Source organism: Prenolepis imparis, unplaced genomic scaffold (genome assembly GCF_030444845.1).
Source record: "Prenolepis imparis isolate NDT839.2.m4 unplaced genomic scaffold, iyPreImpa1.0 SCAF_12, whole genome shotgun sequence".
NCBI lineage: Eukaryota > Metazoa > Arthropoda > Insecta > Hymenoptera > Formicidae > Prenolepis > Prenolepis imparis.
This window is the reverse complement of record NW_028141170.1, coordinates 13,009,662-13,037,275: the sequence shown is the minus strand read 5'-3', so window position 1 is coordinate 13,037,275 and position 27,614 is coordinate 13,009,662. Positions and strand designations below refer to the sequence as shown.

General features: G+C 42.0%; 2 long non-coding RNA genes and 1 pseudogene across 2 annotated transcripts; 1 reads left to right on the top strand and 2 right to left on the bottom strand.

Moving 5' to 3' along the window:
- Positions 1–12,601: 12,601 nt before the first annotated feature.
- Positions 12,602–13,571, bottom strand: LOC145944141 (uncharacterized). Its single transcript, XR_014426623.1, has 3 exons — positions 13,409–13,571; positions 12,902–13,175; positions 12,602–12,806 (listed from the first exon to the last, which is right to left on the bottom strand). It is a non-coding gene; the product is annotated as an uncharacterized LOC145944141 (long non-coding RNA).
- Positions 13,572–14,678: 1,107 nt separating this feature from the next.
- Positions 14,679–15,371, bottom strand: LOC145943653 (uncharacterized). The gene is made up of 3 exons (XR_014426558.1): positions 15,135–15,371; positions 14,901–15,026; positions 14,679–14,808 (listed from the first exon to the last, which is right to left on the bottom strand). It is a non-coding gene; the product is annotated as an uncharacterized LOC145943653 (long non-coding RNA).
- Positions 15,372–25,845: 10,474 nt separating this feature from the next.
- Positions 25,846–26,842, top strand: LOC145943928 (uncharacterized; annotated as a pseudogene).
- Positions 26,843–27,614: the final 772 nt, after the last annotated feature.

Genomic DNA, 27,614 nt, shown 5'->3' with positions numbered 1-27,614 from the left:
GTCTAACCTTCCGAACGACGCAGGTGCTCTCTGGACACGGATGCTTTGAAGAGTACCTGTGTCGTATCGGTAAGGAGCCTTCCGAGAGGTGTCATCACTGTGATGAGGATGAGGACTCGGCCCAGCACACATTGGAGAATTGCGTTGCGTGGAGCGAAGAGCGACTAACACTCCGAGAAGTCGTAGGCGAGGATCTGGTCCTTCCGGCTGTGGTCCAGACAATGGTGAGTGCGAGAGAGAAGTGGCATGCGATTAACCACTTCTGCGAGAGCGTACTCACGCGGAAGGAGGAAGCCGAGAGAGCGAGAGAGAGCGAAAGAGTGTGTGCACGAGGCAGAGGAAGGAAGAGGTGGAGGCACGCGGCCCCATAACTCTATGGGGTTCGCGTCTCTTAAATTCTAGTTGGAATGTCCACATAAAAGTCGATGATGACGGGAGGGAGCGGGGGGTGTGGCCGCTTGCCTCCCCCGACCCCTCCCCTCGGCCGTCCCCTCATCCTCATAGCGGCATGGGCGCTTATCGGTTCGCGATACTCCGCCCTAGGGTGGGGGCACGGCGGTGCCTCCTACCCCTAACAAAGATCCCAGGGACGAAGAAGGGGAGGCAGAGTAGCCCTATCGCCCCTGTATGAATGACTGATCGGGACGACGCGAAAGCGATCGCGCAAGTCCCCTGAAGCTAATGCTCACGCGGTCCCCGAGGACTTATCACACGCGCGTGGTGACGGCTATCAACTGGTTTTAGCTGATATTACTGGGGGCCACCCTTCTGGTGGCTCCACAAGTCCAGCAGACCCCTCATCTCTCCCCCGAGGTTGAGGACATGCGTAAATGCATTTCCCAGTTGCCGAAAAAAAGCTAGGTAGGTAGGAAGATAGATAGATAGATAGACAGACGGACAGATAGATAGACAGACGGACAGACGGACAGACGGATAGATAGATAAATATCTTAGATAAGATCCATTTTTTATTTGGTCGCTAAAAAGGTTAAGCAACAGTGGACACGGTCATTATACCGGGATGGATGACCGCGGACAAGTCCGACGACGTAGAATGACACATTTTCAGCCGAAAAAAAATTAAAAAATTCATATCTTTGCAACCAGTGCAGCTATCAACTTCGTTAAGGTCTCATTTTACGCGGAAAAATTCAGGTTTTCGATTAATATGGTTAACTTTTAAAAAATAAGTTCCGGTTCATGAGATATTTCAATTCATTGTTTTAAATATTCACGAAATCGTGTTAGCTTCGGTAAAGGATACACAGTAGCGTTTTTTCGTTTTTTTCGATATCTTTTCGATATCTTTCAATGTTTTTGATATCTTGTACACAAATAACCTATTGTATATTAACGGTATATATTTGGATTGGATTTGACGACGAATGAAAGATATACTTAGCGAGATGCTACCGCGTCTCCTGATAATAAAAAAATTATATTTTAAATATTTTAAAATGTATTTATTTAAAATTCCTCCATCCTTAAAATTATTATTAGGAGTATTATTATAAATTATTATTAGGAATATTATAAAAATTATCAAAAAAAATATTAAAAAGAATTCTCTCTTGCCATATCTCGCACGCGTGCGCCCGCGTCATCTTGTCGCTGCGCTATCTCTCTCTTCTCTCTTCTATCTCTCCATCTCGCGGACGCTATCTCTCTCTCCTTCGCAGGACATCTCTCTTCTCTCTCTCGCTCGCGTGCGCTTCGCGCTATCTCTCTTGCGCTCTATCTCTTTCTCTCTTGCGATTTCTTTCTCGCGTACACCTCGCATTCCCCTCTCCCCGCAGATCCCTTGTTCACAAAGCTTCACGCGGTCTTTCGCGGATCCCCTTCTCTGCGGATCCCTCGCGGACAGTAACCGCGCGTTCCCCCTCACCACGGACCCCACGCAAACCATAACCGCGCGTTCCCCCTCCCCGCGGACCACTCGCGGACCATAACCGCGCGTTCCTCCTCCCGCGGGACGTTATTTTCACGCGCCGCGTGACGTCATTCCCCCGCACAATAGGTTCCCCTCGCCACTCAACACCCCTCAGAGGACCTTGCTTAGAACCCGCCTTATATCACTACTATTGACGATGTTGATAAACTAATGAATTATGGCAAAGCTGCTGTTCCATTTTTATCTGCGCATGACTTAATCAACATTACATATGACATTTGCATTAAGCGTCGTATCGACAGAATAGTCTTATGCCGGGACTTTAGGCAATTCAAAGAAGATTTTCTTTCTGAGATCGGCGAGCTCGATTGGACAGCTTTAATGGCGTCTGACTGCATCGAGGACAAGGTGCAAATCTTCAATGGCAGTCTTCTAAACTACTTAAATAACCACGCTCTTTTGAGGTAAATCCGGTACCTCAATCTTCCTGCTCCATGGCTTACGGAGGAAATTCGGAGAGCAATGCATGCGAGGAACACTGCAAGAAGAGTGTGGAGAAGAAACAGGACTGTGACTTGCTACGAGAGATTCAAGGCCATGAGAAACCATGCGCAGAATTTAATTCGAACGGCTAAAAAGAATAATTATATTGATATTTTCCGCCAGAAAGACAAACCGGCCGTAATATGGAGCAAACTGAAGCACCTAGGTCTTATTAAAGCTAAAGACTCGAGTAAAAAACTCACACATACCGTTGAGGAGCTTAAATCATACTTCGTCGATGCGGGAGCGGGAGCGACGAACTAAGCGGTCGAGGAACCGAATGGAGGAGATCTTCTGGGCGAGTATTTTGATGACAGGAAATTTTTCTTTAAATATGTCACGCCTAATGTCATACGGAGGTCTTTTCAAATCAAATCGGGCACGGTGGGCTCTGACGGTATATCACCAAAGCTTATCAATACGACTCTGCCTTACATCATGCCGATAATCGAGCATTTTCAACTTTTTACTAATGTACGGAGTTGTACCTTTTTTTTTTTTTGCGCTGTGGAAACCTTATGGTACCACTCACCCCCCCGGATAGGGGATGAGGGTTATGTGGGACTCCTTGTCCCCCATCGCCGATCCACGTATGGATCGGCGGTGGGGTCCAAGACCTACCGCACTAAAACCACAGCGGGTGCCTTCGCTGGCGCTTATGGGGATGGCAAGGAACTGCCGAAGCATTACCTCTTGCCATCCCCTGGTCCTACCTTCTAGGGGAGCATCCTCCCCGAAAGGAAGATACTCCCCCCCGCGAATGTTCTTGCGGTTCCTCCCGGTTGCGGCGCAGGGGGGCACAACCCCCACGCCGCGCCCTCCCAAAAAAAAGTTTGGGGGCGGAGTCACGGCTCGAGTCTTCCCGCTCGAGCCGCCAACCCCCGCTCCCGGAACGGGGCTCCCTCTCCCTCCCTAAAGGGACAGGAGATTCGGCCGACGCTCCGGGAGCTCTTCTCCCGAGGGCTCCCCCCAGAAGGGGGAAAAACCCTCGCCGCAGGCAGTGTTGCCCTCCCACCGGCGCCCTAGGGCACCGGTGAGAGAGCCGCATCCCTTCCCGGGGGGGCCACGTGCAATGGGACTCGTGTGACTGAGTCCCTGTGACCCCCCCGTGCCTCCGAGCCGCGGTTCCCTTCCTTGGTGGGATTCGACCATCGGCCCGGGGGCATCGCCGAGGCCCTCCCCTAGGGGAGGAACTCGGCAGGGGCGGGGGCGGATGCCGCCCGACTCCCGGCCGCAGGGCTTTCGCCGTGCGGCCGCCAGCCGGGCGACATCCGACCCCGCCCTCCTCCTATATCACTCCGCCCCTACGGGCTTTCATAACAATTGGCGAGGGGGGCACCGCGCCCCCCGCCCATCTCTTTCGCCCGTACGGGCATCTCCTCTTCTTATGTTAGGGCGGGGGCAAGGCGCCCCCCACCCATCTTCCCACCGAGTCCATTTCCCCCTCTCTATGGGGGGATTGGACCTTTACCTGGGCGGACGCCTCCTCCTTCTTCTGTTTGGTATTGGGGGGCGTCCGTCCACTCCTCCGCCATCTCCTCTCAGGATTCTTTCCTTCCTCTCTCTCTCCCTCTCCGCCACCTTCTTTGTCAACATAACAGTGTTGCAAAAGGAGGTCACGGAGTCCCACTTGTCTTTGCTCTCCAGCATCGCTTTCACGATGCTGAAGAGCGACAAGTCGCTGCCGACCTTCTCAATTAGGACACGGCGCTCACCCTCGAACGCGCTACAATGTTCGAGGGTGTGTTGCGCCGTGTCCTCCTCCTCTTCGCAATGGTAGCAGCCCGCCGAGCGTGCCCTTCCTATTCTACACAGATACTCCTTGAAGCATCCATGTCCCGTGAGCACCTGTGTAGATCTGAACGACGTCTCGCCGTGAGCCCTCTCCACCCATTCTTCTAAGAACGGGCCCACGGCCCCGACGACGCGTTTCCCCGAGTGCGTTGGGGGCACATTGGAGAGGTAGTTCTTCCACCTCTCCATCATGCGTCGCCGGGCCCAGAGTTTCACCTTGTCTCTCACCTCAGCCGAGAGTCTGATTCCCCTCCCACGGAGCTCCCTTCCTCGCGAGTACGACTCCTCGTACATCTTCGCCGTGAGCTCCATGGGAGGCATCCCAGCTAGGGTAATCGCCGCCGCATGGGACACCCTCCGATATCCGCGAATGCAGCGAATGGCCACTTTCCTTTGGGTTCGCCTTAGCGAATCCCTGATTTTCTGTGTGGCCATCGCCGCATCCGCCCAAACCGGGGCCCCGTACAGGGCCACCGAGTTTACGATGCCCGCATACAGGCGGCGCACCCGACCGTCCGGCCCTCCCAGGTTGGGCAGCAGGCGACACAGTGCGCCTGCTACCCCTTCTACTTTTTTCGCCAGACGGTCGAAGTGCCCGGTGAAACTCCAGGTACTGTCCAGGTATAGACCCAGATACTTAAGGTCCTTTCCTACCTGGACGGAGACGTCGTTTACTGCGACATGGGCTCTTGGCGGCACTCCTTTCTTTGTTTTTCGAGTGCCGTCGTGGATGAATAGCGCCTCCGTTTTCTGAGGCGCTACTCGTAAGCCCATGTCGCTTATCGCGCGCACGGCGCATGCTACTGCCACGTTTGCAATCCTGATCGCTTCGTCCCAATCCTTCCCCCCGGCTAGTACTAGTGTGTCGTCTGCATAGCAGACGACACTACAGCCGGGGGGAAGTGCCGACCGGAGGACTCTGTCATATGCGAGGTTCCACAACATGGGGCCAAGTACCGACCCCTGTGGGACCCCGCAAAACATTTCCCTCCTGCGTGTTGTGCCGTTTCTGTCCCGGAACATTATTTGCCTATTGGCGAAATAATTTCTGATGACTCCCATGAGGTATCCGGGGACGCGGTGATGGACCATCGCGTCCCCGATCTTGTCCCAGGGCAGGGTTTTAACGCGTTTACAATATCTAACGATATAGCGATAACCACCCTGCCCTCTCTTAACTGGGACTCCGCGAGGGACCTCACCCGACGTATTGCGTCGATGGTGGATCTTCCCTCGCGGAACCCATATTATTCCTCATGGAGGCCCATTCCGTCCCGGGACAGATGCCCGACGAGGCGGTCCACTATAATCTTCTCAAATAGTTTACCCACCTCGTCTAGTAGGCATATTGGCCTGTACGCAGGAGGGGAGCCCTCCGGTCTTCCTCCCGTGGGGATCAGCACCAACTGTGGTGATCCCCATTCTTCGGGAAACTTTCCTTCCTTGAGGCAGCTGTTGAACAGCTGCCTCATGAACCCAGACAGTGGTCCCTCGACCAACCCCCAGATCCGGCCGGGTATTCCATCGGGGCCAGGGGCTTTATTACCCCTGGCCCTTAATCTTTTTCATACTCTGGCCATCTCACGCTGCGTGATCTCCAGCTCCTGGTCCCATCCGATGGGCTCCTCCGGAATTGGAGGAGCCCGGGTCGCGGGGAACAACTTATCTATTGTTTCCTCCAGGAGCTGGAGATCCATGGCTTCCGTAGCGGGGGGCGTCCATGGTTTTAGCTTGTTCATAACAAGCATGTATGGGCGCCCCCAGGGGTCCGCGTTAAGGACGAGCAGCTGCTCGCCCCACGCTTTGGCCTTAGACCTTCTGATGGCCGCGCTGAGGAATTTCCTTGCTTCTCGATATCCCTTCAGCGCGTCTGCCATCTCCTCCTCGTTGTCCCGCCTCCTCCTTTCTCTCGTAAGGCGGCGCCTTGCATGGACGGAGGTCCTGCGGAGTTCCGCTATCTCCACGGAGTTGTACCTAGGATTTGGAAGTCGGCAGTCATAACGCCCATTCCCAAGATTAGCCGGCCAACCTCAGTCCAACATTATAGACCTGTTTCCATCTTGCCATTTATATCAAAAGTTTTGGAAAGGATAGTTTTCGACCAATTAACTGACTAATTAAAAGAAAATGATTTATTAGATTTCTGCCAATTTGCCTACAAGCGAAACTCTTCCACTCAGACCTGCATTATCAGAATGTTGGATGACATTCGTCAGGCCGCGGATCACAGAAAAGTCACAATCATCTTCTTTGATTTTACCAAGGCCTTCGACAAGGTCCATCACGGTCTTCTTCTTAGAAAACTAAAAGAAATGGGTCTTTCAAACATCCCTCTGGATTGGATGGCTTCCTACTTAGAGGACAAAACGCAGGCGGTGCGTGATGGTTTCGACGGCACAACCTTGTCTCTGGCTCGTACAACGGCTGGGGTTCCTCAGGGCTCAGTGTTGGGCCCACTACTATTTACTTTATATGTTGCAGACGTCCGGATTATCCAGCATTGCAAACACAGTTTCTACGCGGATGGTCTGCAGATTAATTTTCACTGCGAACCGTCTGATCTACATAACAGCATCCTCAAGGTGAACAACGATATTAATTCCATTGTCCATTGGACCAATGGTAGCGGGCTAGCGCTGAACCCAGCCAAAACACAGGGAATCATTCTAAGCACAGCCAGATACATAAATACAATCAAACCTGAACTGCTGCCCACCATCAGAATTAACGAACAGGTCATTCAACTCTCTACTAGTATCAAGTATCTCGGGGTCCCAATTTCCAACACATTATCCTAGAATCTGCACGTCCAAAACATGGTAAAGAACAACGTACTAAGCTACATCAATTAAAACTATCGAAGCATCTTCTACCGAATGAGTTAAGAGTGTGGTTATATAATTGTCTCGTTGGTCTTTCCGCATTTGGACTATTGTTTTGCGGCACTTACAGACATTAGAGAACCACTTAATACACAGTTGTATAGAGCAATTAACGTCTGCCTAATATTCGTATCCAACATCAGATGGGACGAGCATGTCACACCGCGATACCGTGAACTACGCTGGTTTAAGTGCGATACCAGAAAAAGATATTTCGTAGGATGCCAACTCTTTAATATCCTCTACACCCTGGAGCCGCGTATTATCTACTAAGGTCTTACATTCAAATCAGCGGTGACTCAGCAAACCACGAGAGCATCCGGGGATCTTCTCTCTCTGCCCTTGTGCAGGACTGAGGTCTTTAGGCGCTTTTTCAAATTCAGCGCGTCTAAGTTTTGGAATGACTTATTGCCTAATATTCGAAGCGCGAGATCGACTAGTGAATTCAAATGCAAATTATATAAATACCTCTTGGAGACTACGCTATCATAATTAAGATCTGTCTTCCTGCCCGGACTACTTTATTTGTTTTATTATCGTTCGGTCTTCTATTTTCATATCACGCATGGATAAATTACACAACTTTTCTTTTGCGATTCCATGCCTACCTTTATCACCTTTCTCACATTTACCATCAACATCTTTTCTTGTACATTACACAGGCATAAATACACACACACACACACGCACGCACGCACACACGCACGCACGCGCGCACACACATACACACACACGCGCGCGCGCACGCATACGTTTGTAAGGCTATCTCTATACCATTTCTTCTCTATTACATTTTATATCTAAATATGTTTTTTATTTTTATATCGCTAGTAAAATAATCAACAGGGTAGTTAAATTAATCGACCACACTAGCCAATGAATTTTTCTAAGTTTTTACTTTATCGACCATATGGTTGTGGTCTTTATAAAGTACAACTTGAAATTATTAATTACAAATTTTTCATAAGTGAGAAAAATATTGGTCCGAAAGTCGCTGAATCGGGAATCGAACCCGAGTCTTTCGCTTTCCGAGCGACTGCTCTTACCTCTAAGCTATTCAGACCCTTCGAAACAATACTTCTCTCTTTTTGCTTTTATATAGTTTATTTGTAAATAACGCCTTGTATATCCGCCGGCGTATACTAAACAGTTGGAAAATCATCTATACGGGTGGGCTCCATGATTAGGTCCAGGAGCAAATTTAAATATGTTTTTTATTTTTATATCGCTAGTAAAATAATCAACAGGGTAGTTAAATTAATCGACCACACTAGCCAATGAATTTTTCTAAGTTTTTACTTTATCGACCATATGGTTGTGGTCTTTATAAAGTACAACTTGAAATTATTAATTACAAATTTTTCATAAGTGAGAAAAATATTGGTCCGAAAGTCGCTGAATCGGGAATCGAACCCGAGTCTTTCGCTTTCCGAGCGACTGCTCTTACCTCTAAGCTATTCAGACCCTTCGAAACAATACTTCTCTCTTTTTGCTTTTATATAGTTTATTTGTAAATAACGCCTTGTATATCCGCCGGCGTATACTAAACAGTTGGAAAATCATCTATACGGGTGGGCTCCATGATTAGGTCCAGGAGCAAATTTAAATATGTTTTTTATTTTTATATCGCTAGTAAAATAATCAACAGGGTAGTTAAATTAATCGACCACACTAGCCAATGAATTTTTCTAAGTTTTTACTTTATCGACCATATGGTTGTGGTCTTTATAAAGTACAACTTGAAATTATTAATTACAAATTTTTCATAAGTGAGAAAAATATTGGTCCGAAAGTCGCTGAATCGGGAATCGAACCCGAGTCTTTCGCTTTCCGAGCGACTGCTCTTACCTCTAAGCTATTCAGACCCTTCGAAACAATACTTCTCTCTTTTTGCTTTTATATAGTTTATTTGTAAATAACGCCTTGTATATCCGCCGGCGTATACTAAACAGTTGGAAAATCATCTATACGGGTGGGCTCCATGATTAGGTCCAGGAGCAAATTTAAATATGTTTTTTATTTTTATATCGCTAGTAAAATAATCAACAGGGTAGTTAAATTAATCGACCACACTAGCCAATGAATTTTTCTAAGTTTTTACTTTATCGACCATATGGTTGTGGTCTTTATAAAGTACAACTTGAAATTATTAATTACAAATTTTTCATAAGTGAGAAAAATATTGGTCCGAAAGTCGCTGAATCGGGAATCGAACCCGAGTCTTTCGCTTTCCGGGCGACTGCTCTTACCTCTAAGCTATTCAGACCCTTCGAAACAATACTTCTCTCTTTTTGCTTTTATATAGTTTATTTGTAAATAACGCCTTGTATATCCGCCGGCGTATACTAAACAGTTGGAAAATCATCTATACGGGTGGGCTCCATGATTAGGTCCAGGAGCAAATTTAAATATGTTTTTTATTTTTATATCGCTAGTAAAATAATCAACAAAAATTTATTAATTATCCTTAAATTTTAAGTATCAACGCAGAAAAAACTGTAGCGCGCAAAAATATGGTTTCGCGAAAATGACGGACGTCACACCGCGGCAGCGCGGAATGCGCATGTTCTGCGTTGCGCAGTATGCGTGATTAGGATCCTGCATTCACGTGTCGATCGATCATTTGCTCACGTATTGATTTCGCGCATCTGTATTACCTCCGAGTATTAAGTCGATACACGGAAGTGTCTTTTGGTGTGAGAGCCCTAAGCATTACGTTCGATTTTGAACACTTAGCAATAAGGAAAGTTATACTGTTTGCTTAATACCTTTATTTTCTGCATCATATATCTGCATCATATATATACATAACTTTTTAATCTAATTCTATTAAAAAATAAGCTATATTAATATTTCGATAAAATTTTAATTGAAAAAAAAGAAAATGTAGTAGTTTTTAAACGTAGAAGTTTACAAACGAGATATTATAGATATTAGAGAGGTATAGTATCGTGATACTTGTGTTACGTCCGGACTCAGGTAAGGAAGAGACGGAGAGAGAACGTAACTATTTTATTTCTCGAAACGCTGAACCGTCTGCTCGAACCGAACGAAAGTGACCGTGCCCAAATAGGTCAACGACCGCAAGGGTCGCTCTTACACTATTTAAAGGGCTATTCGCTCGGTGGTCCCTTTTCGGCAAGAAAATCTCTCTTTTGCTCAGGATAGGACCTTGTGCGATCTCGGTTTACGGGAATGAGTGGGAACGGGTTATAGATTAACAGAAACCATTTACGTTATAATTATAAGTTTATTTTTAATAATGCAGCAAACGGGAAAAGAAAAACAATTTTATACATAATGATAACAAGCCGACTTATTCGTTAATGGAAGTGAGTGTATGTGTGTGTGGATCGCGGGTGATACATGAGTACGGCGGTCTTCAATCGGAGCCGAGAGGGGAAAGAGTTATTGTTTAAATTTTAGGATCCCGATTGATAATTACAATAATTTTAGTATGTAAATAGCTTATATATAAAAATGTATGTGTGTGAGGGAGTGAGAATCATAGGAGTTCGGTAATTTCAATGGTAGAGGGGGGAAGGAAGGTTCGGAGAATGTCAGCGGGAAATCCTACAAGGTTAGGATGGATGGGAATAAACATAGGGATGAGGGTGCCGGGGAGACTTCCCTTTATGATTCGGATAAACTCCTCTTCGTCGGGATCGTCTGGCCCGCAGGTGTAAACACCTTCTGGGAGAAGGAGATCTAGGATAGGGAAGTTAGAGAGGAGCCATCGATAGAAGTCGTCTCCATGGTTGAAAGAAATTTTGCCGCTATGCCTCTTGATAAAGGCATAGGCGTCGTTATAAATAAAGGGGATTTCTCCCACCTCTTGATAAGTGCAACCTTCGCCACACTTTATACTAGGTGGAGAGGGGGAACAATTGGGAGAGAGAGAAAGAGGGAGGGTGGTTCTGAGGAGCAGGAGACGGAATGCTCGCTGATTCTGGCGAGGAAATTGGAGAGTAATGGGGAGTATCAGGGTTTCTATTGCCGTTGTACTTGTTAATTGTATGTGGTCGGTAATTAAACGTTCAAATAGTTCGTGCGATTGACTGTCGTCGGGGAATAAATCGGCCGTAACCCGAGCCACTTCTTGCCTCAGATGTCGATTTCGACGATTTCGAGCACGCTTTGCTCCAGCTTTCGAAGTCCGCTTTTCTAAATCGTCCACTAAGAAACGACGAACGATAAGAAAAATCGATGGAGGCGATGGCGTGCAATTTCGAAATAATTCCTGGAATACTTGTCTTTTTCTATTCTGTCATTATTAATTCTATTTCCTATTCTTTGCGCATGTATAATTTTAGAAAGAGAGAGAGAGAGAGAGTGAGGGAGAAAGAGGGGGAGAGGGAGAGAAGAAAGGGAGAGGGGGGAGGGAGAGAGGCCGCCGCGTGCCGTAGTGCCATACAGACACAGTATATACAGTAGCGCAACTCTCTCAATTTCTTGATATAACTCCATAAAATGGAGTACGCATGCGCGAAATCAGCGAGTGTGGCGTTCCTGTTCCGATTCCTGCCTTATTTTAGGAACTTTTATTGTTACCAACCTCATTCAATTAATTTGTTACTAACTTCTAGTTATATATTAATGATGCTTAACAACAGATTGTATTTTGTTTATAACATTTATTCAATTATCATTCTTTATAAAAACCATTCACTTGTACACATCTAACTTGATATAAAAAGATTTATAAATACATCCGAAGTCTAGGTATTTTACATAAAATACCCACAACTGGTGACCCCGTTATTTTGGATTATACGGCATATTTAAAATCAGTGATCTACGAGAACTTCGAGTTTTCCCAGTTTTTCTGCTGTGATCCTTGTGCGGTTTCTCCTTGTGAGCTTCGAACCGACTAGATTTTCGAGTCGTCGAGTTTCAAGGATTTCAAGTTTCTGGACTTCGTGTACTTCAGGAGAAATTCAAGATGCCCTTGGATCGATCTCCGATTGCGACTCCTGCAACGGCAACAGTTCCAATTAATGAAGAGGATATGGATATTCGGCAGCATCAGGCTGCTGCGTCTCAATCTCTCTGTTTTACTGGTGATAATCAGCACTTACAAGGTCAGTCACACGAGATCCATTCCAACGAATTCCGTATTCTCAAGTTGCCGAATTTTTGGCATAAGCAACCTAAGTTATTCGCTCAATTAGAGAGTGAATTTTCTCTATATAGGATTCGTTCCGATGATATTAAATACAACTCCGTGATTAGACATCTTGACGAACAAGCCTTAATTGCAGTTTCTGAGATTATAGAAAGCCTTCCTGAAAAAGATAAATATTTTCATGTTAAAAACTTATTGATTAATCGATTTACTGATTCGGAGGAAAAACGATTACGCCAATTATTAGCTGGAGTTGAATTAAATGGTAAAAAGCCATCAGATTTACTAAGAGAGATTAAGCAATTAGCTGGCGGTGCTATTTCTGACAACATTTTACATTCAATTTGGTTGCAAAGATTACCTTATCAAGTTCAAGCCACTCTGGCTGTTGTCGAAGAAAGTCCTTTGATTAAACTTGCAGAATTAGCTGATAAAATTTTGGAACGCGATAATTGCCTTCAAGTTGCGACAATTGCTTCTTCCGAAGATAAAGAAGCTGCCAAAGTCTCTAGTCTTGCGGTTCTTGAAAAACGAATTGCTGCTCTAGAAGTTCGGCGTCCTCGTAGCAAATCTAAATTCAGATACAAAGGAAAAAGATTTAGATCATCTTCTAGAAATAAAAATGATAGTAAAGATAATAAAGAGACCAAAAATATTTGTTTTTACCATAAAAAATTCGGTGCCAAAGCGTTTAAATGCACTATTCCTTGCGATATGTCCAAATCCATTGCGGAAAAGGAAAACTAGTTGCACCGTTGGATTTTGAGATGGATAACAACGGTTTACCTCATAATCGTCTCATTGTCTCAGATAAGTCCTCTGGTATAAATTTTTTAGTTGATACGGGAGCAGATGTTTCACTTCTTCCCAAAAAGTTTGTACAGAAAACTCAAGTTTCTTCTCTCAAACTTTTTGCAGCCAATGGAACCAAGATCGATACCTATGGATCGAAAACATTAATTTTAAATCTAGGTTTGCGGAGGAGCCTTAAATGGAAATTTTGTGTAGCAGACATACAAAGACCTATTTTAGGTGCAGATTTTTTAAGTTACTATGCTATTTTAGTAGATATAAAAAATAAAAGACTTTTAGATAGTGTTACCGGACTAACATTTAGAGGAAAACTATCTAAAGTTGATCATTTGTCTGTTTATACAACTTCTCCTGCCTCACCTTTTAATAAGATCCTAGCTGAATTTCCTGAGCTGACACGTTTTGCTCCGATTTCCACGATGAAGATCCATCAAGTCGAACATCATATCGTCACTAAAGGACCACCAGTTGCTTCTACTCCTCGCAGATTGTCACCCGAGAAATTGAAGTGTGCGAAGGAAGAATTTCTTTTTATGGTAGAGCAAGGAATTTGCAGACCTTCTAGCAGTTCTTGGGCAGCCCCGCTTCATATGGTTCCCAAGAGTGAACCAAACACATGGCGGCTTTGCGGAGATTACCGTGCTTTAAATGCGGCAACGATTCCTGACAGATATCCGCTTCCTCATATCCAAGATTTTACTGTTTCTCTACATGGAAAAAACATATTTTCTAAAATAGATCTTGTTAAAGCTTATTATCAAGTTTCAGTAGCTAAAGAAGACATACCTAAAACAGCTGTTACTACTCCGTTTGGTCTTTTTGAATTTCTTGTAATGCCTTTTGGATTACGTAATGCTGCTCAGACTTTCCAGCGTCTCATGAATATAGTCTTGTCTGGTCTCGATTTTTGTTTTTGCTATTTAGATGACATCCTTATAGCTTCTGTTGATGAAGAAGAACATGCTCAACATCTTCATATCATTTTCTCAAGACTCAAGCAATTTGGTATGACAATAAATTTATCCAAATGTCTTTTTGGAAAAGATGAAATTCCTTTCCTTGGTTATTTAGTCTCCAAGCTAGGAATTAAACCAACATCTGAAAAAGTTAAGGCAATAATTGATTATAAAAAGCCTAAAACAGTACATGAATTGAGAAGATTTATAGGGATTATTAACTTTTATCGGAGATGTTTAAAAATGCAGCTTATCAAGCAAAACTTACAGATTATCTCAAAGATAGTAAAAAGAGAGACAAAAGACCAATTATCTGGACTGCTGAATCTGAAGAAGCATTTGATAAATGTAAGGAAGAACTTTTGAAAGTCACAACCTTATCCCATCCTGCTCCTACTGTGCCTCTTATCCTTTCTTGCGATGCTTCTGACTTCGCTGTCGGAGCCTCTCTGGAACAAATAGTAGATGGAATTAATAAACCAATTGCCTTCTTTTCCAAAAAACTAGATAGTACTAAAAAAAACTACAGTACTTATGATAGAGAACTTCTTGGAATTTATCTAGCCATCAAACATTTCAGATATCTAGCCATCAAACATTTCAGATATTATTATTCGGACTGATCACAAGCCTTTAATTTATGCCTTCCAACAGAAGTTGGATAAAGCTTCTTCCAGGCAGATTCGTCATCTGGATTTTATTGCTCAATTTTCAACAAATATAGAACATATTTCTGGAAAAGATAATGTTGTCGCAGACTCTCTTTCAAGAGTTGAATCCGTATTGATGCCAGTTATAGTTTCTCTAGAAGGGTTAGCAGAATTTCAGAAAGAAGATGATGAATTGAAATTACTTCTTACTGATTCTTCTCTTAAATTACAGAAACTCATTCTCACCGGTTCAACTACTCCCATATTCTGTGACTGTTCAACTGTAAATATTCGTCCGTATGTTCCTTATCAACTCCGAAGGAAAATTTTTGATGTTGTTCATGGAATGGCTCATCCTAGTGCACGTTCTTCCTGTAAGATGATACAACAGAAATTTATTTGGCCGTCTTTAAGAAAAGATATTAAAGAATGGGCTAGAACTTGTCTTGCTTGTCAACGAGCGAAAGTAAGTAAACATACCAAGAATTTTCCCAAGAAGATTGCTGTTCCGGATCATCGTTTTCAACATATTCATCTTGATCTTGTTGGACCGCTTCCTCCTTGTAAAAATTTTAGATACTGTCTTACTATGATCGACAGATTTTCCAGGTGGCCTGAAGCAATTCCTTTGACTGAGATTTCTGCAGAGACTGTTTCCACAGCTTTTTATTCACATTGGGTTGCAAGATATGGCGCTCCACATACTATCACTACCGATCAAGGACCTCAATTCGAAGCTGCACTTTTCAGAGCTCTCACCAACTTATTAGGTTGCGAGCGAGTTAGAACTTCTGTGTATCATCCTGCTTCAAATGGAATCCTGGAAAGATGGCATCGTACATTAAAAAGTGCCATCATGTGTTACTCTAATAAAAATTGGGTAGAAATTTTACCCACTGTTTTACTTGGTCTTCGCACCTGCTTCAAAGAAGATTTAGGCGCTTCACCAGCAGAAATGCTTTATGGTTCCATACTTCGAATTCCTGGAGAATTTTTCATTGAAGAGGATTTTCCATCTGATCCTGAAATATTTATTGAAAAACACAGAATTTATATGAGAGAAATTAAATCAAGACCTACTGCACATCATTCTAAGAAGACACCTTTCTTTCACAAGAATCTTTATGATTGCACTCATGTTTGGGTTCGCGATGACTCTGTTAGGAAGTCCCTGCAACCTCCTTATTCTGGACCGTTTCGTGTTCTTAAAAGAATTGATGATAATTTGTTCACTGTTGATGTTTCAGGAAGGAACGTTAATATCACTACCGAACGCCTTAAACCAGCCTTCTTACCACGAGAAACTGATTTAGTTGTCGTACAATCTCCCTCTACGAGTTCTAAACCGAGTTCGACACCTGTTAGTTCGACAATGAATCAAACTACTGCTACTACAACTTCATGCGGAACACTCAGAACATACTCTGGTCCTAGAAGAGTTAAATTCGCAACGTAGTACGTCGCTGGGAGGGGAGTACTGTGGCGTTCCTGTTCCGATTCCTGCCTTATTTTAGGAACTTTTATTGTTACCAACCTCATTCAATTAATTTGTTACTAACTTCTAGTTATATATTAATGATGCTTAACAACAGATTGTATTTTGTTTATAACATTTATTCAATTATCATTCTTTATAAAAACCATTCACTTGTACACATCTAACTTGATATAAAAAGATTTATAAATACATCCGAAGTCTAGTTATTTTACATAAAATACCCACACGAGTATATTCAGTACCGCCATCTGAACTTTTCTCTCACTTTTTCTTTTGTTTTTCTCTTTCTAATTCATACTGAGGGATCGAGTAGCTGAGGTATGGTTAGGTGAGAGATTTGAAAGAAAAAAAATAATACTAAATAATTTGTGCGATATAAGTACATATATATAATTTATTATACATTATAGTACATTATATTTTCTTAAAATAAAATAAAACAAATTATAATTACGCACTTAATAATTTTCCTATAAAATATTTGTTATAAAAAATATATATATAATATAGAATTATTTATTGTTTATTGCGCGACCTTGAATTGATCGCACAATCGAAAGATGCCGGATCCGCCCAGCGCTGAGCGAAGAGTATGTGTTATGTGACCCCAAAGAATCACTGAATGACAGGAGCACACATAAAAAAATGGTCTTAAAGTGGCACGTAAATTAACAACACTTTAATTGTTTTAACATGTACAGAGTCAAAAGAAATTTAGGCACACAGTTACAGAATCAAAGAAAGTCAGTTAGAGAATCAGATGAATCAGGTCTCGCGCAAAGTGGAGCAAAACTCACACAATATTTCGAACTGAACAGAAAAGGTTCGTGAATTGAATGTCAGAGCGGTAACAAAGTACACCACCACAGTCTTGATTGTTTTTTTTTGTCTTCGATTAATCGATGCACCACTGGCGAATCGACTTCACAGAGTACGGTGCATTGTCTGAGAGAACGGCGGCCGCGAGTAAGCACTATCGCTTAAACGAGTTATACGCACGAATTTCGTCGCACAAAAATCGGAACAGGAACCGACGGATTACTTAGAGAATCGCGAATTATTTTACTAAGCTGAAGTTGAGAAGATGCGAATGCTTCGCAGAGAGACGAGTGCTTAGCTGGCGGTAGCAGGCGCAAGACTAGACTAATACTCGACAACGACGCTACGGAAAAGAAAAGATAACAAAAAGAGAAACCAATCTGATTGGCTTAAAGCTCGATCGGACGATCGGCTCGTCAAATCACGCGATTTTCAAAAAAGCGACGAAAGAACTATAGTGTTGAGCGCTCGAGCGAAAATACCAAAAAAAGGTAAATAGACCGACTCGCGATGATCACGCGGTGAACGCGAGATTATCGCTCGTTATATGATTAATTCGAATCTCGAACATACCGCCCGTTTTGAAACGTAAGTTTCAAAATAACATTAACTCACTCGCCCTTTGCTGTAAGAAGTAAGGACAGTTCAAAAATGCTAAGCTTTAAAAACGGAGGCTTTATTGAGTAATAGAACAAAAAATGTTTGCCGCCCGCCATGTTGAAATGATTTCGCAACCTAAAGTAAACTTAACTAACTAAATTAAGCTAACTTAAATCTAAGACATAAAATTAGAATTGCGCAGACAGAAATACATTATTCGGTAGTCGCTTCACTTTTAACGGGCAAAATACAAAGTTTTCCGATCGGACGCTTATACTCAGAGTTGGCGTGTGATTAACCAAGATGTGATTAACCAATCACAGAGCCGTATTTGCATCTTAAGACATTACTTAAGACGGTCTTGAAATAAGAACGGACTATGAATACCGGCCTAAATGAATGGCTCGTGTGGCCAAACAAATGAATAAGGCAATATAGGCCTTGCGCGATGTGATTCCTCGGCCGACAAAAGCACGGACCTTAACAGGCCCGGCATAATCAAGGCCACAGTGAGAAAAGCTTCGAGGAGGAGGGGAAACGCGCATTGAAGGGAGGTCTCCCATCAGTTGCACAGGGATGGCAGCCCGCTCTCGAACACAAACTATGCAATTGTGGATAACCGTTTTGACGAGGTTCCGAGCACGAATGATCCAAAATTCTTGGCGAAGGATATTAAGGGTGAGTTGGGGCCCTCCGTGTAAGGCCCGAATATGTGCTTGTAATACAAGTTGCACCAACGAATGCGAAGCCAGAAGGATCGGATGTCGTGCTCGATATGGCAGAGAAGCGTGACGTAAGCGGCCCCCCACACGTAGTATCCCGTCATGATCGAGAAACGGCCGAAGTGCGATAATTAAGCTTTTAGAACATACATTTTTACCATTGATCAACATGCTAATTTTGTCGGAAAAGAGTTCTGTCTGGATCCTTTTAATCCAGAATGTCTTTGCGAAACCGCATTCGACTGAAGACAGAGCCTTAGTTTGAGATGTAACAGACACAGAATCGGTTTGGCGACGTCGGCAGGCGTGAATAAATTTGACAAGATATGCCGTGATGCGAATCATCTTTGGCCATGAAGAGTTGCGCGACGCCAAATCCCAATGAGCTAAGGGCTCCGAGATGTGTAAAGAGACGACTTTCTCTTCCATATGAGAGTCGGTATATAGAGAAGCAGGTTCTTGAGGTCAACTTTTCCTTGACGATTGGAGCCACTTTGGCCCTTGCCACCAAAGGGCGTGAATGAGAAGTTCATCTCCGAATAACCCTCGGGACGCGCAGTCGGCGGGGTTATCCTGTGTGGGCACATGACGCCATTCTGCGTCAGGCAACCTCGTCTGAATCTCGTTGACTCGGTTGGCGACAAAGGTTTTCCATCGAGATGGATGAGAACGCAACCAAGTCAGCACTATTGTAGAATCAGTCCAACAGATACATGACACGGTCTGAATAGCGAGCGAATTTCGAACAAAGTTCATGAGACGGACAAGAAGGAATGCTGCGGATAATTCAAGACGAGGAACTGTGAGTGGAGCGATTGGAGCTACTTTTGATTTGCCAGCGAGCAACGAGATAGTGATTTCGCCAGAAGCAGAAATGACCTTTAAATATACTGAGGCGGCATACGCGAGCGTTGATGCGTCGGCAAAGCTATGTAGCTCAATATGCAACATATCTTTGTGGAGCCCGGTCCATCGGGCAATTTGTAGATCGTTCAGATGAGAAAACTTGGAATAGATGAGGCTCCATTTATTGAGAAGAAGCTCGGGAATGACGTCATCCCATGAAACTCGAAGGCGCCAAAGTTGCTGCATGAAGACTTTCGCCGAAACGGTGACAGGGATAACCCACCCTAAAGGGTCGTATAGTTTCGCGATTGTAGAAAGAATTGAGCGTTTACTCCGGGGAAGAGAATCCACTAGGGATACCTTAAACTGAAATACATCGCGTGCGGGATTCCAAGCGATTCCGAGAACCTTTACCTTTTCGTCAGTTGCAATTTGTTTGTCACATGCTAGGCCGTGATTCGACGGATCGATATCTGCAAGCAGGATCGGTGAATTGCTCGCCCACTTGCGTAATTGAAATTTACCACAATGTAAAAGAGCGATGAGTGATCTCGAGATTCGCGCAACGACGTCATATTATCTCCGCCGAATAGCACGTCGTCAACGTAAGTTTGATCGCGCAAAATCGGAATCGCGAGTGGAAAACGAGGCCCTTCGTCATCGATTAAGTATTTAAGAACGCGAAGCGCGAGAAACGGAGCGCATTTCATACCGTACGTAACGGTGAGTAATTGATAATCGATTGGTTCGTCGGATTCACCCTTCCGAAGAATACGCTGATAATCTACCATATCTTGCTGATCGATCAAAATCTGTTTGTACATTTTTGCGATATCAGGAGTATAAACGAATTTGAAGTGACGCCATTGCAATATAATCACGGGCAAATCCATTTGTAGTTTCGGACCGGCATGCAAATGATCGTTTAATGACGAGCCGTTCGAAGTGACGCTTGATGCATTGAATACGACGCGTAAGTGCGTCGTGGCACTATCTTCGCGAAACACTGGATGGTGCGGGACGCGTTGGCTAGGCGATTCGGGTATTACCGGCGCGGGACGCATGTGTTCGAGTAATTCATATTCGCGCATAAATCCGTAGTATTCATTTTTGAGCTCCGGTCGCGCGCGAAATCGACGCAATAGTGAATTGTATAATCGTCCGGCTGAAAGTCGTGAACGGCCGATATCAAGAGGAGGACCCTGTTTGAAAGGAAGTCTTACTATATATCTTCCATCAACTTGACGTGAATGCGTAGCACGGAAATGTGCCTCACACTGCTCTTCCAGCGGCGTGAGAGATTGAGTATGAGGGAGTTCCTCAATCTCCCAAAATTTATTAATTTCCTTGGCGAGAGAATTCAAGGGGGCACAATGATGCACAGTGAGATTGACCGAAGATCGTTCGTTCGACGAGTCATCGATGGATAAGTGAGTCAGACAATTATTAGAAGCGAGAGGGCCAGAGATGACCCATCCGAGGATGGAATTCTGCGCAACGGATTGACCGAGTTTTCCTTTTCGAATGCCCTCCAGAATTAAATCGCTGTAAATGTCGGCACCGAGTATGAGATGAATTGGATCACAACTGGTCGGATTAGCATCTGCCCATTCTAAATCAGAGAGATGCGAGAGAGACGAAATATTTGATTCACGTTTCGGAGCGTACGACGTCAAGGAGAATAAGTGCTTTCGTTGAAACCGAAGGAATGTCGGAGGCGCGAGGAGAAATGATAATTGTTGCGGCATGTCGAGTTGTGCCGACGTGAATACCACTGACGGCCGAAATTGAAATAGGCATTCGAATGCGTTTCGCACGCAGCATTTGAGTTAAATTTTCCGACATGAATGTGGCTTCAGAGCCCTGATGGAGCAAAGCACTTACTGTGACAGCGCGACCGGAGGCTACCCTGACTTTAACCCAGGCGGTTGCCAAAAGAACCTGCGAGCTAACGCTCGATTTAGCGGGTGCAACTAGCGAATTTACTTCAACCTTTGATGCTGCGGATTGGACCGGCTGCGAGGATTTCGTTGTGACAGCCGACTGGCCGGCGTTCGAGTCCGGATCGATGTGTAACATCGTATGATGTTTTTTGTCACACGACCGGCAAGTGTACTTGCTTGTACACTCCTGAGCAGAATGGCGGCTGCTTAAACAATTAAAGCAACGCTTGAAACGTTTGACAATTTCGCGGCGCTGACTCGGATTTTTAGAATTGAAATCTGGACACGAATTTAAATAATGACGAGACTTGCACAACGGGCAAGCCGACGGTGTGCTGGCAAACGCTGTCGCTACGTGAACGCGCGAAGAATTTGCAGATTTTGTCGTGGATTTTGCGAAAGAGTTTGATGAACACTCTTCTAAGGCGCGAATGCGATTTCAAATAAATCGATTGAGATCCTCGTTGGTGGCGTGTCGACATTGCTAGTGGAGATTTCACGCTTTACGTGTCGTCGCGTCTAATTTTTGTGAAGTAAGATGAACAAACATGTCATTCCACAGATTTTCCGGAGTTCGATCTAAATTTTGCAACGACGCGATCGAAATGTTAACCTTATCGCATAAGATTTGTAATTCGGAAGCGGATTCGCGATGCACCGTCGGCAGGCCAAGCAACGTAGAAAGATGAGACGTGAATAATCGTCGTTTATTTTCGAACCGCGCCGCCAACGCTTTCCATGCAATCTGAAAATTAGCGGCAGTAATCGCAATGTTCCCGATGCTCTCAAATGCGCCTTTTAAAGATGATGCGGGAAAATGCATACGCGCGAAGTCATTAAGATCTTTATTTTTAATAATAAGTGCGGTAAATCTATCGCGAAATGTTTCCCACTCCGAAGAGCTTTCGACGAAAGGCGGCAAACGGATAGGTGGAAGATGAGAGAGCGAGAGGACGGACGCGTCGAATTTCCGCTCTCAATCGATTGATTATGGGTGCGTTCCGAGTTGCGCATGAAACGCATAGACTGCATAGAAAGTCATTCCGATTTAACCAATGCGCGCATTGAAACCGCTTTGATAGCGCTTAGAAGTCCCTAGATTGTACTAAACGTACTGAATTCTTCGTACTCCTTCCAGCGCATTGACTGCTTCTATTTCGATTTGAGGCAGTTGATGCGTCTGATGCATTTATGCATTTTATGCGTTTCTTGCGTAATTCGGAACGAACAACGGACAACGAACAACTGACGATGACGGACAACGGCATGGGCGTAGCCAGGGTGGGGCATTTACCCCCCCCCCTGACACCCTGACACAGAGAAGTAATTTTAAAAAAGTAAAGAAATGTATCTGATGTCTGTAATACAATTTACAAAATTCAACAAATAAATCCAGAGTTTGACAATGAGTATATATGTTCTGTATAATCAAAAACTATTTATAAAGAATTTGCAATGTTTTATGAAAATGGAATAATCATTAAATATTTCGTTGCTCTTTTTGATTTTGTGTATTTCAATGAAATATTGTATATAGAATGTAGACGCGCGCAGAGACAGAGCGCTGGAGACATCTCTCGGAGAGCGTAAGAATATTGCAAAAACAAATGACAGTGAGACTGTAAGAAATGTTAGGATGATCCTGATAATTCTTGGACATTCACGAAGTTTTGTGGTAGCTTATTTAGTTCAGTGAGTTTGGCTATTGTGATTACATTTATAATATTATATGTGTAAAATCGAAAATGGATATTAGAAAATTTTTTGGAGGTAAGTTTTTTGCGAGATTTTATGTTTGGTAATATCAAAATAAACAATGAAAAATATATCGCCTATCCTGCTCTGTAAACTCCTGTATGTGTGTACTTATTAAATAATTTTTTTTTAGTAAAGAGGAAGCGACAAGAGAAAAAAAATGATGAAAGTGGCAGTGAGGAAGAAAAAGACGCCACTGCACCTACTACCTCTACTTTTGAGCTTCAAGCTAGTCTTTCATCATCATGTGATGAACTTGAAATTGAGGACTGCTTCGATAATGACCTCGGCAAATGGATCGGACGATCTTCCCTTATGACAGCAACTCAAAAAATGGAAATTTTGAAACGCTGTTGGAAACCTTCAGAAAGCTACTTTGCTGCAGATGCTACCCATTTAAAAAGAAAATTTAAATACAGTTGGTTGCAAATGTATGCTCCTTGGCTTGCTTATTCAAAACAACTGAAAGGCGCACTGTGTTTGTACTGTGTGCTGTTTCCACCAATTTCAGTACATGGCATTTTGGGTTCATTTATCATCAGACCTTTTACTCGCTATAAAGATATGCATGAATATTGCAAAAATCATGTCTCAACTCAGTGGCATAAAGCACCAGTCACAGCAGCAAAGAGTTTTATGGAGGATGTACCTGTAAATGTCCTGATGGCTTCTGTGCATAAAAAGCTCATAGAAGAAAATAAAAAAATCGTGACGTCAATCATTTCTACTATAATATTTTGTGGTACACATGATCTGCCCTTAAGAGGTAAAGAACAACATCAAGGTGTTTTCGAAGATTTAATTCAACTGAGAATTGAAGCTGGTGATCAAATTTTAAAACAACATATCGAAAAGTGCAAGAAAAATGCCACCTACATGTCTCCGCAAATTCAAAATGAATTTATTAGTTTGTGTGGAGCGGTTATTAAAGATGAAATTATTAACGACGCTAAGAAGGCTTATGCTTATAGCATAATGGCGGATGAGACTAGCGATATATCAGGAAAGGAGCAGCTATCGATTGGTGTTCGATTTTTTGACGAAGAAAAAATGGCCATCCGTGAGGAATTTCTTGGGTTTGTAGAATTGACTGCTATGGATGCTAAAACTATAGCAACTGCAATAGACAACTTCCTCAAAATTAAGGTTTTGATGCAGACAAGTGCGTCGGACAAGGTTACGATGGATGTTCAACTATGGCAGGGAATATCGGTGGCGTTCAAAAAATTTTGCAAGAGAAATATAAGAAAGTTCTATTTTTTCATTGTGCGAGTCACAAATTAAATTTAGTTGTGAACGATTTGAATTGTGTTCCAGAAATTCGAAACACGATTTCCACAGTAAAAAACATAATAAACTTTTTTCGTGAATCTGTGCTACGAAGAAAGTATGTCCCAAATATTCCAATTTTCTGTGAAACACGTTGGTCTCACAAATACAAAAATATCGCCATATTCAAGGAACACTTTCTGAGTATCGTCCAAGGGCTAGAAAAGTTATCAAAGGATGGTAATACTGCAACTAAAACAGTTGCTTTTCAGTTGCATTGTGCTGCAACAAAATTTAAATTTATTTTCTGTGTCGGTCTTATCGCAAAGTATTCCGCATTGTTGGAACCCGTTGCAAATGCTTTACAGTCAAAAAGCATTGACATGTTGCAGTGTACAAATCACATAAAAAGAATATTAGCTGTCGTAAAAGATAATCGCAAAGCTGCGGATACCGTAAGCCAAAATCTTCTAGCTGCGGCCAACATAACTGCTCAGAAGATTAAAATAGATTCACAACTTCCAAGGATGGTAGAAAGACAACAGCATCGTTCGAATCCTCCAGCGTCAACCTCTGCTGAATTCTGGAAAAGATCGCTGTTTATTCCTTACTTAGATTCTCTAATAACTTCACTAGAGCAGCGATTTTCCGAAGAGAACTTGCCAGCCTTTTCATTATTATTAGTGCACCCTTATATTATGTTAGATATAACGATAGAAGATTTTAAGAAAAAAACACAATGTTTTTCTCATTATTATAATTTGAATAATTTTTCCTATGAAGCAGAACTATGGTACAACCTCTGGAAAGATAAAAAAATTAAAAAAGAAGAATTAAAAGAGCTAGAATTAATAGAGTTAGTAAAAGAAGCTGACATTTTCTTTCCAAATACGAAACATGCTCTGTACATTTCCTTGGCCCAACCATGCACAACGAGTAATATTGAAAGATCTTTCAGTACATTGCGAAGAATGAAAACTTGGTTGCGATCCACAATGTCTGAGAATCGCCTCAGTGGACTATGCATGCTGAGTGTGCACAGAAAAATGATACTTGAAAACAAAAAGAAACTGGAAGAAGAGATATTAAAAAGATTTTCCGAAGATCAGCGAAGACTGGCTTTAACATAATTATTAAATTTATTTTTATATAAATTCTTATACAAAAATAAATAAAAAGTTTAGTTAAAATAATAAAAAATGTTATTAGATTTTATTTGATAAATTTTTGCCCCCCCCCCCCCTAGATAAAATCCTGGCTACGCCCATGGACAACGGGCGACTGAAACTGAAAACAGACTTTGACAGGCTCTGATAATGGAACAATTACACGAATATCCAGTGATATTAGAAAATAACGAAGTGGTTAAACTATTTTTAAATAAAGAAGACATAAAAAAAGCAAATCAAGGTAAAATTAATATATTACTTTACTTTGATTTATTTAAGCTCGATTGCACCAACATTATTTTCACTTTAAGTGAGACTTAAATATGTATCTATCTTTATCTTTCTTTCTAAATAAATAAAAACAAACACATATTTAAGTCGTTTAAAGTTAAAATAATGTTGGTGCAATCGGGTCTTAATGTATAGGTTAGACGTTAGTTTCAATCATTGTGTTTTTCATAGACCCAGCATTTTTGATGAACCTTGTAGAGAAGGAACAAATAAATGAAAATAATATTGAGCCGGTAGAAGTAGAAGACTTAACGAATGCAAATGCTGTTGACCAAAACAATGCTGTTGACAAAAACAATGCTGGTAAGATGCACACTTATCAACTCTTTATTTTTGTATAAAAGTATGTTTACGCAAGTTTAATTATAATATATATATATATATAATATTGATCTTTAAAATTGTTTACTTTTTAATTTGTAGATAAGTCAAAAACATTTGTATGGCCGGACAAAGCGGTACTTTTATTAATTGAAATATATAGAGAAAAGGAGAAAGAATTCTCAAGTGGCTTCAAGCGCAGCAACAAAATTTGGGCTGAAATTGCCGCTCAAATGAACGAAGCCAACCCAGCCTACGAATTAACAGTACAGCAATGTTCATCAAAAATGTCTGGCTTGAAGCGGACGTATAAAAATATTGTTGATTTGAATAAGAAGAGCGGCAATAATAGAAATTCGTGGGCTTTTTTTCTGTAGGTTTATATATATATACACACGCGCATATACATATATATGCACGCACACACACGCACGCATACGCACACACACGCACGCACATACATATATTTTATTTATTGTATGCAATATTCACAGATTTACAATAAGATATATTTGTAATTATTTAATACATTATCCCTATGTATTAGGTGATGGATTCATTATTTGGCGACAAAGCGTCTATTAGGCCTCCTGCAATTGCCACAAGTGACGATCCATCGGACCCAAATCAGGAAGAATCGTCGTTAGCAATTTCATCCCCTGAATCGAAAAGTAAGTTTTTGTACTTGTGTATTAAATTAAATTAAATAAATTAATAATAATAATAAACAGATCCACCAAAAAAGAGAAAACGAATCGAACATGTTATTGAAGAGTTTTTGGACAATATTGCGGCAGAAAAAGAAGAAAAAAAAGAAGATATGAAAAGACGAGAAGTAAACAGAAAAAAAATACGCGAAGAAAATAGAAATAAACGAGATAGAAGGCATAATGAACAAATGGACGTACAAAAATCATTAGTTTCCATATTGCAACAATTTCTTAATAAAATGTAGTTTCTACTCTTCTAACAAGCTTATAAGGCCTAGTCTACAATAAAGTCGTAAAGTCGTAAGAAATTGATCAATCACAGTTGAATGTGAGGAGAATAATCAATTGTGATTGATTAATTTCTTACGACTTTACGACTCTATTGTAGACCAGGCCTAAGAAATAAGTTTAAAGTTAAGTGCTACTAAAAAAGAATAAGTTTAAAATGAGTTTAAAGTTAAAAGTGTTACTAAAAAAGAATAAGTTTAAAATGAGTTTAAAGTTAAGTGTTACTAAAAAAGAATAAGTTTAAAATAAGTTTAAAGTTAAGTGTCACTAAAAAAGAATAAGTTTAAAATTAAGTGTTACTAAAAAAGAACAAGTTTAAAGTAAGTTTAAAGTTAAGTGTTAAGTGTTATTCAAAAATGTTTATTCATAAAAAAAATAATATATAATTTACAATTTTCATTATTAAAAATAAATCATCGATCAATTGACAAGCCTTTTTTTTATTCGCTGAGGAAACCTTTTATAGGTACCCATGCTTCCGGGATGAGGACATGGGTTATGTGGGACTCATTCTGCTTATCCCAGGGAGAACCGAAGTTTTCCCCGTGATAAGCCATTGTGTTAAATATATATGTGTGCACATTAATATGTAAATATATGAATATTTGATGTGATTCTTTTGCTATCTGTTATGTCAAGTATAAATTATTATTTATTTTAATATTTAAATTATGTTATATAATATTTTATATTTTTTAAATATATTTATTTGTCTTATATGTATTAGAC